Source organism: Alligator mississippiensis, chromosome 2, assembly GCF_030867095.1.
Source record: "Alligator mississippiensis isolate rAllMis1 chromosome 2, rAllMis1, whole genome shotgun sequence".
Lineage (NCBI taxonomy): Eukaryota > Metazoa > Chordata > Crocodylia > Alligatoridae > Alligator > Alligator mississippiensis.
This window is the reverse complement of record NC_081825.1, coordinates 299,951,819-299,968,358: the sequence shown is the minus strand read 5'-3', so window position 1 is coordinate 299,968,358 and position 16,540 is coordinate 299,951,819. Positions and strand designations below refer to the sequence as shown.

The following is a 16,540-nucleotide window of genomic DNA, read 5'->3' as shown; positions in this document are numbered from 1 at the left end:
TGAAAGTCTCCGTGCCTCAAAATATCCCATCTATCAAATAAGGATAAGGTGTGCCTGTCTCGCTGGGCACTTGCCCCTGGTAGTGGGTGCTGAATGCAGGAATTCTGGTCCTGAGCTCGTCTGCAGGGGCACCATAATATATGAGGCAAATGCTAAGAGTCCAATCCTGAGCCAGTGTCACTGGGCATAGCTAGCTCTGCACTGAAGGGTACAGGGCTATGCCAATTTGCACCAGCTCAGGATCTGGTCTTGATCAGCGGAGAGAAGGAAAAGCGTGTCTAGGTGAGTGCAAGAACAGGCTCGTGGGGTTATCTTCAGTCTTTGCTCCCGGGAGCAGTGCTTTTTCGTGATGGCATTTTTAAAGATTTGGAAGAAAAGCAACTGATCTGTGCAACAAAATAATCGAATGCGTTACTGCTGGGTCGGCTTTGTAAAAGGCTGGGGCAGGTCCAGCTCCAGGGAGAAGCGCGGGGTTCATCGGGTGCACCTGAGCCTTGCCCAGCGTCTCTTCTTTTCGGGCTCTTCTTGCAGAGCAGGAAAGGCTGTTTGGGTCCTACTCTGCTTGCTGAACTGCGCCATACTACCTCGGATCTCAAGGGGTATTTTTAGTCCGCAAAAACAAGAGGGGAGTTGTCAGGCAGGAGGAAAACGAGAGAGGGAGAGAACAAGTTACATTTAAATAACTGAAAACTCCTAGGGTGAGATGAAAGCAAACTTCACTAACCTTTAATTTTCTTCAATTCTCAACTCTCCTCGGATCCAAGGAAATCAAATGAGATAATCCCAGCCTGGTGCTGCCTTCAAGAGGAGGTGAAACCTCTCCGAGCTAGCACGGCCCTAATTCAGCCACGGCCGCGTCAAGTTCCCCCTCAAGTATTTCCAAATAAAACACTTCTGCTGCTCTGCTGCTCCTGCCAAATGAGCTAACAATAAAATGAGGGCTCGCAAGGTTTCTGTGTACCGAAAAGGAGGGAGGAAAGAAAAGGGGGAAAGAACCTTTTACAGATAAATAAATAAATAAGCAAATACAACCCGGCCAGATCCCCCCGTTGGGCGTAAACCAGCACCGTGGAGGTCAGCTTTACCCCAGCTGTGCATCGGGCCTCTATTATTTATCCAGTTCGCGGGGGCAGGAGGTGGTCTCTGCTGGCAGGTGTGGGACACTGCAGGATACTTTTCCATATTAAAAAGGCGCTTTCCGGCGTTTTGTCTACTGCCAGGTTTGGGGTTTACAGTGGACTCCTTTGGCCGCGTCGTCCTGAAAGAACAATACAGATGTTTTATTGGGAAATAAACTAGGAAGGCAGCTGGGTTCTCTCTGCATTGGCTTCCTTCTAATTTGGGGGGAGGAGGGGAGGGTCTTTTAATGAAGGAGCAATCAAAAGAGTCATGGCGAGCCAAGCTGCCCCAGGTAGACGGCCTCAGAGATGCACTGCTCCACTCTGTGTCCCAATCCCCGTAAATGTGTGCTGCTCTGGTGAGGAAAGGAGACCTTCCTGCCGACACTTCCACAGCTGGAGTCTGCAAATCACCACACTCCTCCTCCCCAGCCGCTGAAGTCCCATGGAGTGGAGAATAGCCTCTCATCGAGGCCATCCCTTCATGGCTTAGAGCAGGGATGCTTTCCTCTGCACCAGCCTAGTCCAATGATCCCTGGAGTGACCTGGACCGTCCTTTTGGGAATCCCAACAGCAATGGGGCCTAGACAAGTTCATCTGTACTGGGGAAGGCAAGACTGAGCATGCCCCAATCCAAGTCTGCTGAGGCACTGCAGGGATGGACTATCACCCAGGAGGCTGCTCCGGGCTTGTTGTCACTGCCCTTTCCAGATCCTGCAGAGCTGAGGGCTCAAGTACAAGTTCTGGGGACAAAGGGCAATCTCCTGGGCAAGCTCCCAACTCTGGACTGTGTTAGTAGGTTCGAGTAGGCAGGACACGCCCAGCCCTGCATTCTCCATGACCCACCACTGCCACAGTATAGAGCCCTGAAAAACCCATGGCAAGGCAGGTGTGGCAGGATGGGAACTCCCTAACCAGCCATACTGCTAGTTTCCCCCACCTGCCTCTGGGCACGCCACCCACATATCTTGCCTGCCATGCCTTGATAATATATAATTAGGATGTTAATTAGGCGGGAGGCTGCCCATTTTTGCCCCAATGCCAGGGGGTGCTATCTGCAGCTCTGTTCCTTCCCTACACTGCAGCCCAAGCCTCACAGATGGCATCCAGGTGACAATGCTCCTGGCCTACAGCTGGACCAGGCTTAGCCCTCATTGTCAGGCTCAGATATACACACATTCATACTGCCTTCCTCTCACTAGGGCTTCTTTCACTCCATCCCTTCTCATAGGGTCTCCTTCACGCATCGACAACTTGTACTGCCTTGCTCTGTCTTGGAGAGGGTCCCTTTGGCCATAGGCTTTATCTAGCTCATACCTTGGGTGGCAGACATACCGTTTTTGGAGCCTCTCCCAAGACCCTCACCAGAGTAGTGGCCAGCCAATTACCTGACCAGGTCCAAGCTTGTTCTCACTCCCTTCCTGGAGCAGCAGGTCATTGTGCTCAACTACAAGTTTTACTTTCAACCCACACTTGCCCTCCCAGCGGTGGAGGACTTAACAGGGTCAGGATTCACCCCTATCTCTCTGACTGAGCCCCCTTACTTAGCCTCTGGCCCAAACTGCAGCCTTGGGCATCTGAAGACATCCCTTGGTCTACTCCCCTCACACGGGGTTCCTACCATGCCCTGTCTAGGGTCTCTGCACCACACCCCACACCTGGGGCCTTCAGGGAGTCACAACTGACTCCTTCTCCTGGGGTTGGGCCTGTGTGCTGCCCTTCAGGCTGCCCCACAGCCCTACTCAGCACACTCCATTGGGCTGCCCTTCAGGCTGACCTCAGCCCTACTCAACCCTCTTCCCTAGGGCCTCACTATGTCACCCTCTCTCAGGGCCTTGGTGGTCAACCACCCCCATGGGCTCACGTGGCACTACATTTGCCATACCTGGCCCCACTACACTCACTCCCCAAGGTCTTACACCCCCCTCATGGGCTCAGGTGGCCACAGCCATGCTTGGCCCCATTACTGCCTCCAAAGCCCACCCAAAGTGGGGACTGGTGTTAAGGTGCCCCTACCTGCCTTTCACCAGGGTGGTAACTGGCCTGGCATTTCCTGGGGGCTCCCGCACCACTGAGAGTCCCACCAAGCCACCCACTCCTGGGAGGGTGCAGTTTAGGTCATGCCCAGGACCAGGAGCTTCCTAGCCATCCCCTACAGCTCCTCCCTTTCCTCCAGGATGTAGTATTCAGCCTTGCAGCCAGGCAATGTTACTGCCTGGCCTGCTAGCAGCGAGCTGCTCTGTTTATATAGGCTGCCAGAGATCTAAAATAGCCGCCGCAGTCAAGCACCTGCTGGCTGCTTGGCTCTGCTCTTAAAGTGGCAGGCACCAACAGTTTCCTGCCAGTGTAGGTTCAGCCCGTTTCCTGGTTCACTGCATGTTAGGAACCCCGGATCATTTGTAGGTCCAAATTTATCTATATATACTGTCAGGTATTTCTAAAATATCCAACAATAATGGTATTTAAAATAACCCAAGACCAAAAATAACCAGTCACCCATTTGCAAAGTTAGAAAGCAGCACACCTGTCCTAAGCATCCTACCCTCACTTATTCCTCCTGTTCCACATACTGTTAGAGAGTATGATTTTTTCCTCTGCACACTACCCTGCGCATTCCCCCTTTCCAGGCTGAATCATGTTGCACAGGTCAACTCTACCCTATCCTGTGCCTTTGGCATATGTAATGATATGAAAAAGTAAAGTTTGTGCCCCAAAGGAAAATGCAGCAGATACCTCAAAACTGCCCTGCTGCCTGCTCCAATGAGATAATATGAGCACGCTCAGCAGTATCCTCTAAACATCCTTTATACTTTAAGTCAGCTACAACTCGCAGATGGTCACAGTGTGCCTTTTACAGCCCGTCCTCCTCCTTCACCTGGAGCAAGTAGCCCTGGAAACTTCACTCCTAACGTGAATGTTTATCTCCAGATCTCTTTGTGGAGCCCAGCATTTTGTCTTGCAAAACAAAGGAAGAAGGCAAGGCAAGGTGGCATCTTTGTGACGTGTATCTAAACAACGCATAAAACTGTATAAGCGCCCTTATAAGTTGTCCATTCATAGTATCTGGCAAAGCAGGCTGTTGCCTATGAAACCTCATGCTTCTCTGAACCAATTAGTCCAAGGTGCCACCCTGCCCTGCCTCCCACCTGACTTTAGATTAACACAACTAACCACCTCTCAAAACCAAGGGAGAAAGTCTTGAAAGTTAAATTGACCCCCTTGCCCTAAGGTTATCTCAAACAGGCAGATGCATTGGCCTCTGCTATAGAAACCCGCAAAGAGAGAGTAGAGAACATCAGAAGCAGCTCATCAACATTGTCTTGTGGCCGCTCATTAAGAAATGACATAAAAGAGTGACTTAAAAGACAGTGAGATACCAGAAAATAATATCTGACCCCAGCAGTCTTTCCCATTCAAGTGCAGTGGAGCTGGAGCTGATAATCTCATGAGGTCCCTTCCAGCCCCTGACATCTATAAATATATGATGTTATGGATATTATTAGATAATAGACCTGGTTATAGATGTTATTCATCTATGAATATTAGGGACTAGTCACTCTGAGCAGTCAATGCAAAAGGTGGCTCAAGGACTTTTTAGGATGTACTTTAGAACTGGATCCTACAGGTGCTGAGCAGGCTGGCTCAGATCCAGCCAAGTCCTTAAGCACATACTTTGCTATAAGCATGGGATCAGCCCTACCACTGTCAATGAGACATCTCACATTTTTAAAGCTAGGCATGTGTTAACGTGCTTGACTGGCTCGGGACCAGACTGCTCAGATGCTGGCAGGACTATGACCGGAGAGGCAAAATTGAATCCATCTTTCTAAATGGAAAGAACATTTCTGCTTCCAGAATTCGCTCAGGTATGCATGGCATCACGGGAGCAGCCAGCGTGCAGCAACAGTGATGTCATTATTTTGTGAGCGTTGCTGTATTTATTTTTACATCTGTCGGAGGCAAGGATCTGGTTTTGTTTATAAGTGTTGGGTGAAATCCTGGCCCCACTGAAATCAATGGCAGCACTCCCATCAACTTCAGTGGGGCCAGGATTTTACTGCCCGTTGTTTCTGTTTCGGTTTCTGCGAGGTTTCTTGGACGGCAGAGTCAGATGTTTCCTTACCCAGCTTGTGCAATCTGCTTTAGAAGATGGATAGTCAGAGTTTCCCAGCGCTGGAGCATAAACTGCAGCCTTCATCCCGGCACAACAGATTAACCTGGGTTAATCTGGGGACCAACCGGGTTAATGTGGATGAAAATTGAAATGGGGGAGGGGACCTTAAAAGAAAAGACCACCTGTATTTTCTCAAGAGCAAGATGCTGAATGAAAACCCAAGTCTCCCTTTTGGGAGGAGGATGTATGCTTTACTGCTGTGGTCGAGGAGTCCAATGCAAAAAGCAGGCAGGGTGTTACCCAGCATCGAGAAAAAAGATTTGCCTCGAAGCGCAGGCGCCTGCCCACACCGCTCTGTCAGCAGGATCAGGACTTAATGGACAGAAGAGATGAAAGCATGAGCAGAAGGATATAAGAAAAGTGCATGTACATTCAGTGCAGAACTGACCTGGCTCTGTTAGTGATATGGTTGGCATGTGGGTCACCCAAAGGGAAGGGGAAGAATGACAAAGCTGGGGAGTTTGATAAGAGTTAGTGAGATGGCCATATTTTGTTGCATACAGCACACACCCATATACAACATGCACCTGGTTTTACAATGGCAGCTTGAAACAAAAAAAGTCTTCCTGGTAGAAAATGAGCAGCAGCAACTAGGGATCTGAGCCTGACCTTGAGCCTGCTGCCAGGCTCATGCATTAAACAGGGCCTGTGGACCAGGCTCTGGGGCTGAGGCTGTATGCCAGCTCGTGTCCCATGCACAGGGACACATGCCAAGTCCAACCCCACATACTGGGTCTGGCTGTGGACCAACTCCATGTGCCAACCCAATCCAGAGCACAGGACCATGCCATCTTGCCAGGGTGCTCCCCACAGGTGGGTGGTGGAGGAGTGGTGGCAGTGGTGTCTGTGTATGTGTATATTATATATGTGTATATAATATAATATAATATAATATAATATAATATAATATAATATAATATAATATAATATGTGTGTGTATATCTATATGCGTAGATATGTGTATACATGATTGTGTGTGTATCTAATGTACTTTGGTTAGTCTATAAGGTGCAAATCTACCCTGCCTTCTACTTGACTTCAGACGAATACGGCTCGCTACGTCTCTCGCACTTCAGACTAACATGGCTAACGACTGCTCTCGGTACAATAAAGGCGTCCAGGTTAGGCTTCCTGATCAGAGCAGCAGCCTCTGAGCATGCCACGCAGCACTGCAGAAAAACCCTTGCATCTCTCCAGAAGCAGTTTTTGAGCCATAAGCACACTGATCCAGCTAAGACCCTAAAACCCAATGGGCTTATTGTACCCACCAAAGGAGGCTGCTTCCAGCCAGGAAAATCACCCACCTTGAAACGGCTCTGACTGGAGCAGACTGGGACAGCTCGTTGTGTCAGCGACATATGCCACCAGCTTGACCGATGATCCCCAAGTGCCACTTTCCCCCCAGCTTTTCTGAAGGCCAAAGACACGAGCTCTGCTGCACGTTCTTGGGCTAGAAAGTCATTTATCTTTACAAAGAAAAGATGCCTGGTTAGTTTATCATCATCTAACTGCTCTGACTTTCTCTGGACTGACCTGAGTTGCCCAAGTGATCCTCTTGTTCTGCCTGGCAGACCTCCCCCGCCCCCAGCCATGCCCATCGGGACCACACTCATGCCCAGGAGATGGGGATTCCTGGACCCTCCCCTATTTGCACACCCCAAGCAAAGACAAGGGCAAATTAGTACCCACTCTATAAGAGACTTGGATACCATGGGGATGAGAGCAGATCACCAGGGTGCTCTGATCACGTGGTCTATTCTCTAAACCCAGGTTTCTTCATTTTAATATTTAAACTAACAATAATTACACCACCCTGCATTCAAATGAACAGCTGAAAAGCATGAATTGAGCATGCTTGCTGAGGAACTGTAATCTTATCTTAAATAATAACATTATTAAAAAAATGAAGCAGACGGTTTGATGCTTGTACCTGTAACCAGGGGACATAAGCATCTGATTATTATTAATAAACTCCCACTAGCTGCAAAACAGGGAGCAAATGTTTGAGTTGTCTTATAGAGACATTTTGAACAGGGGGAGGAAAACGTTACATAAACCAAAAAGAGAATGAAAGCAGAAGGGAAAGTTATGCTAGAATAACTCTCCTTTGACAAGACGTAGGAATAAGAATTCATTTGGTATGGGTCATAATAAACATGATTCCTGCTGCGCGCATGTGGCTACAATGAGCACTGGATAAAAATGACACTGTAATTTCAGAATAAGACAAACACGAGCCACGCAGTTCAAAGCTCTTCCGCGCTCGCTGGCCTTTTTTTTTTTTAAACTAACTCTATGTGTACAGGAACAAAAAGACAGAAAGAAGAGATAGCCTGGAGGGTTACCCCCACTAAAAAGCATCTGCAGTGATCCCCACTGACCTTTCTTTGTGATAGCCCCCTGCCTGCCTTTTAATGGAGACCTGAACCAAGTCAGAGGTGAGGCAGATAAATGACTGAAGATACAAACGCTTTCTCCTTGTGCAAGTTCCCACTTGCTCAATTTTCTTTTCTTTCCCAAAGACCAGAGAGGGGAAAAATGGCAAGTGATCAGCTAATGAACATCTGGCTTTCCTTTATTTGTGCTTCCTTAGATCCAGGGGTTGCATTGACTAATTTTTCTTCCCCGTTAAAAATGAACACGAGTGTTTCTTTCCCAAAGCGTGACGGGGAGAGGGTCTCCCCAGTCTGGCAGTTGTGTCGAGCCGGCCCGCATGCCACGTCCTGTGCGGTTACCTTCTGTCCTTACCTTTTCATGTGGTTTGAGATGCCTTTAATTTAGACCATCAGACAATGTCTAACCTGAAACACAAACACTCTTTGGAGATACTGAACATCTTTAGCATTCTACAGATGTCCACGCAGCGGGACACACAGTCAAACTGCTAATTAGGCATGTAAACAGGGTCAATGGTAATTACACCCCAAGCACAAATATTATCTGTTGTAAATATAGGCTGATTGGGCTCCTGCACTACTGACTGTTAAAAATAGCTGACACTGGGCCAAACTCCACGCTGCCTTCCACCCCGCGCCATGCCTTCGACTCCAAACTAGGCTCTTTGCTCCAGGCTGAAGTCAAGGCATCATTTGTCCCTTCACTCAACTCCTTTTAGATAGTTGCCTGAAAAGGAGCATCCTCCTTTGTGCCCAGGCAAGCAGAGATGGTATTTGTGACCAACAGCTTCAGCAGTGATTGTGAGGACTTCATTTTGGACATGGTGAAGAGGCCTAGATTTCAGAAAAGGCTGAGCCCCCGCTCTGCATATTGGATGCCTACAAAGCAGCTTGCATTGATTCCCCAGATTATTAGCTGCTTTGGGAGGTCCCAGTCTACAGGGGCAATGTGCATTCACTTTAGGAGACAGCATTTCCTCAGCCATTTTTACTTCCAGTTAGAATTAAAGCAGGACCTACGAAAATAATGTAGAAGCAGAGGAGAAGGAAGAGGAAGGTTCATCCAAGCCCTATGGCCCACTGGGGTAATGTGACAAAGGCACCCCAGCTTCAAAGCCAACAGCACACGAGGGCACACTAGGGCCAACACCACGACTGGCTGTCTTGACTCCCCAACAAGCTCCCTGTAACAGGCTGCTTGGCTTCTTCTCACCGCTTCCCTGATTTGCCTTCCTTTTAATTGCGTAGCAAGAAGCTCGCCCCACTCATACTTGCTCCCCATGGCAAACCTCAAAGCACACGTCCTTGGAATTAAGAAGTGGGGATTGTTCCAGAGAACAACACAGATCGTTGTGGTGTCATATTTAACAACACTCTCACTCCTCGTGGCGTGGCCTCATTTCAAGGCTTTCCGAGCCAGGTTCTGAACACGCTTGCTCTTGTGTAACCCAGAGGAACTGTAGGCCCTGAAGAACTCAGCCGCTGCACATTCAACTGAGATCAGAATTTGCCTCGCCATTGATTTGCCTTCAAGCTGGCCTGCCCCTACCAATGCTCTGCTGTTGAGAAGTGCACGATCATCCCACTAGTAAGTGCAGAAGGATTGTGCAGTTGGGCTGCAGCTAGGCATTGCAGTGGTGATTCTCCAAGACTGCCAACCTACAGGTTGATTTTCAAGTAGCCCAGACAACATGGGTCTGATTTATCAGATGGACTGAGCATCTACTACTTTAAGAGCTGCAGTACGTAGTGCCTATGAAAAGCAGGCCTGTAAGCACACCTACAGCCAACGAGTTTTTTAATAGTATTATTCACCTCCGAAATGAAAGAGGGAACACTAAACATTCAGACTGACTTTGAAATGCCCAATATGGTTACTTACTCTGTTTACTGTTGAAGGCAGGGTGTCAAACTGACTCAGCAGCAGCAGCCGGGCAGGTGGCAGTGAGGCAAGTGGCAGCCACGGGGGTTAACACAACTATTGCTCCCCACCCCGCCTCCATCTACATATGTCCCTGTCGCGGGGCAGAGGTTGTGCCTGCCACTTTAAGAGGTTTGAGCAGGCTGCAGAGCAGCCCGCAGATGCGGTGAGGCCCAATTAGGCAGTCACATGACCTCAAGAGGGCACTTGGATTGGAGGAGGGCTGGGCAGCCTCAGTATAAGCCCAGGCCCTAGAAGCTGAGCTTGCAGCTGCAACTGGGGAGCTAAAGGGTGAACGTTTCCCAGCCAGAAAACTGCTGCTCCCAGAACACCTGGAGGTCAGGGTAGGAACTATGGGGATGGAGGAGGTTCCTGGTCCTGCAGCATGACCTGAAACTACACCCTGCTGGGGTTGGATGGTGTGGTGAGGCTGCCTGTGGCAGTCTCCAGGAAATGCCACACTTGTGCCTCCCTAGCGAAAGGTGAGGATGGGGCACTGGAAAGCCTCAGCCCCCGCTGCCTTGTGGGTGACCCCGTGGAGGGAAAGACTAGGTGAGCACACCCCAATAGAAAAGCATAGGTCTAAGGCCCATGGAGTGGAGCCTGAGGCCAATGGGGCATAAGGCCCAGAAGCCCCAGTGAAGGGGTGCAGTAGTGGCACCAGTGAGGGGGCGGAGTGAGAGCCAGAGACCGCATAGAGTAGGGTCCATGGGAGGCCTGAAGGACTGTGCATAGGCTGGCCGGAGTAGAGGCCCAGTGAGAGGCAGAGAGCGAGTGTGCCCAGTGAGGGTGGAACAGCGGGCCCTGAAGGGGTCCACAGTAACCATATGGCCCACAATCCCAGAGAGTGGGAACAACATTTGGAGGGGCCTGAGAGGGCAGACCTGTATGGGAGAGAGGGCTAGCTGCTCAAGAACCTACCCAGAGAACCTCGACTGGTCAATGCTGGGGCCAGGACAATGAGGGTCAAAGGGCCAGAGTGCTCACCACAAGGGATGACCAGAGCCAGCTGCCTGGAGTCTCAACTGGCCTGAGACAAGGCTAGGGCCTGTGAGGCCAAAGGTCCCGGAGGGGGGCCACTGTCGAGAGGGAAAGGGATCTAGGCAGGTTTGCAGCCCAGGATGATGGCAAAGGTTAGGACGCCTGAGTAGGAGGGATCCAGGTTGGGGTCTGAATGTCAGTCTGGAATATAGTGGGGCCCAGTATGGGTCTGAAGTCATGTAGTGATTCCATCTGCAAGGGATGGGATGTGGTGTAGGGGTGGTATGGAGCCATGTATTATGCCCTTGGCATAAGGGCATTAAATGGGCAGCCTCCTGCCTAAGAACAACTTTTCAGTTACATCAAAAGCATGGCAGGTGAGGTAGGTGGGTGGATTGCCCCAAACAGTTGGACGAGTCAATGATTGGACTGGCCACGAGACAGCCCCGTCACGGTCCCTAACTTGGCTCCATACCTCAGATTTCAGCAGCGAGGCCTATTCCTGCTTGCCCTACCCCTGAAATCTTGGCCCCCCTGGGAGCCCTGAGGGCCAGCCAACACAGCTCCATGGGATGGATACAACCCACAGGCTATATTTTTTGCCTTGACCTAAGGCTCACATTCAGCAAAGCATTTAATTAATACTAATGCTTGTTAATGTCTATTATTATGGAACGGGTAGGGAGATGAGTTGTAGCAGCACATCTTTGCACCATCACGTGGACTCTCCTTAGAGGTCTAATCCAGCAGAGAGGGCAACAGCCTCTGAGGCCACGTACAGACATTACACTTGCACCAGTGTAAGTGATCCGAAATCTGTCTATACCCGGAACAGAACAGAAGTTCAGCACACAAAACCAGACCATACCCGTAACAGAAGAGGAGTTTGGCACACATAGACTGGTTTAAAAGTGGGTGGTGGAGCCCCAGCTAAGATTTGCCCCACCACCACCAGAAGGCGAGCGTGCGTTCTGTTTGCTACTGATACAAACTATGCTGCTTACAGAAAACCACATAGCTTAAATCAATTCTACCTTGGGCTTTTTGAATGTCTGCACCTAGCCTGAGGGTGGGAAGAGCTATTCTTGGTTCTCAGAGAGTCAATGTGGCCAACAGTTGAAGCTGCATGGACAGGCCCACAAGGGCCTTCATGCAGTCCTCCTGAAAGGGAAAGGTGAGAAAACCCTGGGGTGTTGGGGTGCTCCCAGAGATGCATGCTGGGTTTATGTAATCTTGCTGGTCCTCCTCTCTACCAAATGGGTATGCCTATTTGGGTTATTAATTGGCCCCGACATCACAGTTTACCCCAGGCACTTCAGTCAGATAACAGAAAAAAACAAAAGGGTTTATTACACGGAGAGAAAAGGCGATTGAATGCTTCGACTACAGAAGATGCTCTGCGGCTGTAGGGCAGCAAACTAAAACTCCTCAGAGTTAGTTTAGTTTGCTATGCCCCAAGTCATTTAAGGCACATTATGCCACCAAATTTGCTACAGCAGCTGGAATTAATGTGCAATACACCGCCAACACGTGCAAACACCAACACCATTAAAGCGGTGCAAAAGCATTTAACCCGCTTTAAAGTGTCATGCACACATGCCCAAAGTTACTAAATAAAACGATGCCACTTAAAAGCTAATGTTAAGAATTAACACACAGAGGACAGAATAGTGCTTGGCCATGCACCTGCCCCGCCATGTAGAAACTCTAGGACAAATGCCAGAATAGCCACTTGTGCTGCAGAGTTTGAGAAAGACAAAGGAAATGAATTTATTGATTTGAGTTTGTTTCCTTAGACCAGTGGAAAACAAAAAGTTTGACATGACATGATAAGCGCACTGTGCTTATCATCGACAGGAACGTGTGGTGCGGACCAACTGATAGGACTTTCAACAGAGAACTTTGAAAATAAACTTTTAACTAACATAACTTTTAAAATAAAAAACCCTTTGGGTATTGGTTTGCAAGATGGGTTGTACCAGAGGGAATCCATGTCAGTCAGATAACTGTGTGGCTGGCTGTGCTTTAAGACACAATGCACACATCTACACGAGACACGTACTGCGCATTAGGCTAATTACCCAACAGTGGCGTGGTGGGCAAAAGCATGCTAATTGCCTACTGTGCAGTGTTATTAGGCTAATACACAGTAAGCACCACTAAAAGATCATGCACCGGCGCTACTGAGCAGTAATACTTTATTAAGCAAGTACTAAACTAAATGTGCAGTATCTAAGGTGCTTTAATGAACGTGTAGACGTGCCCAATGGGTGCATCTACATGTTCATTAATGCGTCGTAGTTATGGCACATTACATTTAGTACCTGCATAACCAAGTATTAAATCAATGCACAGTAACTGGCACTACTGCACAGTAGCACCGGCATACGGCTATTTAGTAATACTAACTGCACAGTAACCTAATACTACCGCACAGTAGCATATTAGCACAGCTTTTGCCCTGCATGCTACTACATGGTGTTCTTAGACTACTGCGTGGTTAGCATCTCGTGTAGACTCACCCAATGTCAGGGGAACAAAGTTATCAGGGAGCAATGATCTCCTCCAGGGAGTTAAGGAGTATTTGCAGCTACTGATATGAGACATGAATATTCATTTCCTGAGAGTCACTGAGGGAGCAATGTGGAGTGCTTGCTGGCATGAGTAGCTCCATTGACTTGAAACGAATTCGACTTCAGGTAGAACTAGTTGTATGAGATCTGGAGCAATAATATGGCTTCAGAGGCATGAGTTCAGGCCCTGCTCTGGAGTTGGGCATTTTTCCACATGCTTTGGGATGCATCGCCAGGTGCTTTCATTAGTGAGGCATGCTAATTAAAAGCGCTCGTGCATCACATGTATCAGCGTCCCCGCACTGAAAAAATGGCAGCGGGGCACTTTGAACTAAAGCTCATCAAACATGTTTTATTTCAAACCACCCCATTGTCATTTCTTCAGCACAGGGACACGCGGGGACGCTGATACACATGACGTGCAAGGCTGCGGAGCATGTCACTTCCCATGCTCCAGCAGACTCAATTAATCGAGCCTGCTCCAACGCACTGGATTTCCAGCACATCAGAGCAGGCTCCTCACATGTGTATAGCCACCTTCTTTTGACCCAGCTGTAAATGAGTATCTGGTCATTCAAGGTGAGAAGTTGGAAGGTGTCTGGATGTGCTGCCCACCCATGGCTCCTTGGAGCGCTGTTGGCTATAGAAAATGGCCTGTCTTGACCACGATGGACTGTTTGATGTGGGTAGGTCTCTGACCAGCATGAGGAACTGCTCCCCATTGTCGGCAGAGAGGTAATAATGTGGCCCTTAAACTTCTTAAAATGCATCTCTTCCTATTAGGTGCACAGGTAAATCGTAAAGCACATATAAAGAGAAGCCAATGTCAGGGTGCGAGCTCTCACCTATTCAAGACAACCAATGATTATTGCATTGAACTAGGGCAGGGGTGGGCAAAATGCGACCTGCCAGGCCATTCTATCCAGCCCAACAAAATTTAGAAAATCAATATTTATCCGCCCCTGGCTGCCTGTCATGCAGCCCTCAATGGGTTGCCAGAACTCAGCAAGCGGCCCTCTGCCCAAAATGATTGCCCGTCCCTGAACTAGGGTAATCCCTGGAGGACCTACCGAGATGAGGACTCCAGTGAGTCAAGTACTGTGCCTACAAGCACAGTAAAAAGAGTCCTTGCTCTGACGAGCTTGCAAAACAGACAACGAGAGGACGAAACAAATAATTATCAACCCGATTTCATAACTGGGAACTAGCAGATTAAGCAACTTGCCCCAAACAGACAGGAAATTTGGCAAAGCTGGGGACTGACCCTAAGCCTCAAGAGGCCCAATCCAATCCCATAATAACAGTCCTTCTTTCTTGTAACCATGGGTAGGCTCCTGCAACCATCTACAGTCTCTTTCCCATGCAGTATTCTTGAAACCCCTGGAGAATTCATAGGCAATCGGCATCTCCTAAAGGTGGACACACTCCAGTTCTTCCCATTGAAGCGCAATGTGTCATCTTCATTCCTGTTAGCCAGGGGCTATTCCCATGAACAGCTCCAGTAGCTTTAGCAGGACCATGGGTGTGAGAAGCTCTTCTTTATGGTAATCAAGGTGCTTTCAGTCTGGGCCAGAGCAAGGAGCAAGGGCAGCTCCAGAGGCAAAGGCCCTTCACTTTATTTCCTCTATTAAACCACAGAGCTGTGAGCTCCTGACAGCCCTGGTACCACGCTGAGAGAGAGCTGGTTTCTATTATAGCCATTTTGAGCTTTATAGATCAAAATCAGGACCCCCAAACTGTACCATCAATGACCACAGGGAACCTAGAGACGGATACTGGGTGTACTGGTGGATTCATCAGCTCTATGCACAGGAAGGGGAATTATGGTGGGTACCATGCGGTGCTCATCCTCAGCATTTGTACTATTGACTTACGTGTATGGATTATTGATGCCCCTGTGCTTGGTGCTATACAAACCCAGATCACAAAGATGTCTCCAATCCCCCCCAAAATCTAACCATCTAAGTCATTTACTCTTTTCAAGAAAATTATGCCTCTGCGTGCAGCGGCACAGAAGCCTCTACTTTCCCCAGCAATCATGAGTGGACCTCAAAAACACAACATATGCATCTAATACTTAATACCTGATGATCTCACTAGTCCCTGCCCTGGTACGACTGCCTCTCAAGAACACATGGCAACTTGCGGCTTCCCAAACCTCAAAGAAGACAAGGCCTTAGCTGCCAGTGAGGTAAGTACTGTTATCTCTTGGTCAACAATGGGCAGACTCGAGCAGAAGAAACCAGGACATGGTCAAAACCCTGAAGAAGCCAAGAGGAGTCTTGCTGCTGGCCCTCGTGCATCGGGCCCATAGTGCCTTTCCCAAGGCAACTTGGCTGCTCGGTGGCAGTGCCAGGAGCAGACCCCAGAAGTCCTGACCCCCTTTCATGCCTGCAGAGAACTGAAAGATTTGCGTAGTTTACTTGCAAAGCCTTTTAAGAAGCAGCCACGGGTAAACACGGCGGGAAAAAGTTAAACAAAGGAAATACATTTGTGCTTGTACTGTTTTCAAGTGGATGCAAACAATCCCTTTCTAAAGCTGTCGCGGGCACTCCTGGCACACGCGTCTCCGCAAGGCTCAGAGTCATGCTGGAAGCTGAAGTCATGAACATTTCTTACATGCCTCGGGCTAAATTCCTTTCGCCGTTCCACCAGCCCAAAGTCAGAATAACTCCACGGGGCCCGATGGCATTGCTCCAGCCTGGCTGACTGATGCTGGAGGACCGAGGAGGAGAATGTGGCTCTTGCTGTTGCTGGTGGCTGCTGGAGACATATTTAATGGGCTTACTCAAGATAAATATTAAAATCAGTTGAAGAAAAAACTACAGGAAACTACAGGAGACAGTCCCCAAGGAGAGGATGTGACATGGGGTCAGGTGGGGGGACAAGGGTCAACGGCAGACTGCCTGCCCCCCTGCCAGTGCTTGCTACACTACGACTACTTTCCCCACCACAGTGTTTGGGGCGGGGGTACAAATTTAAGATGACCCTCCAATAATTAGATTCCATACAGGGAAAATAAGAACAAATGCATATAAATTCTCCATGTACACCGCTTAGTTATCGGGTGGTGTATGACCTGGGGAGCTCGGACTGATTGGGAGGAAAGAGGATCTGCAGCAACCACGCGGCAGCCACGGACATGGAGGGAGCAAAGTCTGCTCCTGACTCTGCCCCAAGGAGAAAAACTCCAGACTTGAGAGACTGAAGTCAGGCACGGGGACAAGAGGCACAGAGAGGTCTGCTTTATATGTCTCATCTGCCTGCTCCCCTGTGCAATGTGATAGCTGCTCTGGGGCATTTTATTGCTTGTTAATTAATCTCTGGGGCTGGACAGTGCAAATCTCGGAGTCCAGACTGGGGTGTACATGGCCACC

At 49.0% G+C, this 16,540-nt stretch overlaps 1 protein-coding gene across 1 annotated transcript in view; it reads right to left on the bottom strand.

Moving 5' to 3' along the window:
• Nucleotides 1–16,540, bottom strand: part of LOC109285218 (uncharacterized) — a 65,759-nt gene that overhangs the window by 33,404 nt on the left and 15,815 nt on the right. Inside the window, exons 2-3 of the mRNA XM_059723404.1 lie at nt 6,597–6,758; nt 725–1,258 (exon numbers count right to left, since the gene is read on the bottom strand). The gene's annotated coding sequence lies outside the window, so the exon portion shown is untranslated. The remainder of the gene's footprint in view (nt 1–724; nt 1,259–6,596; nt 6,759–16,540) is intronic.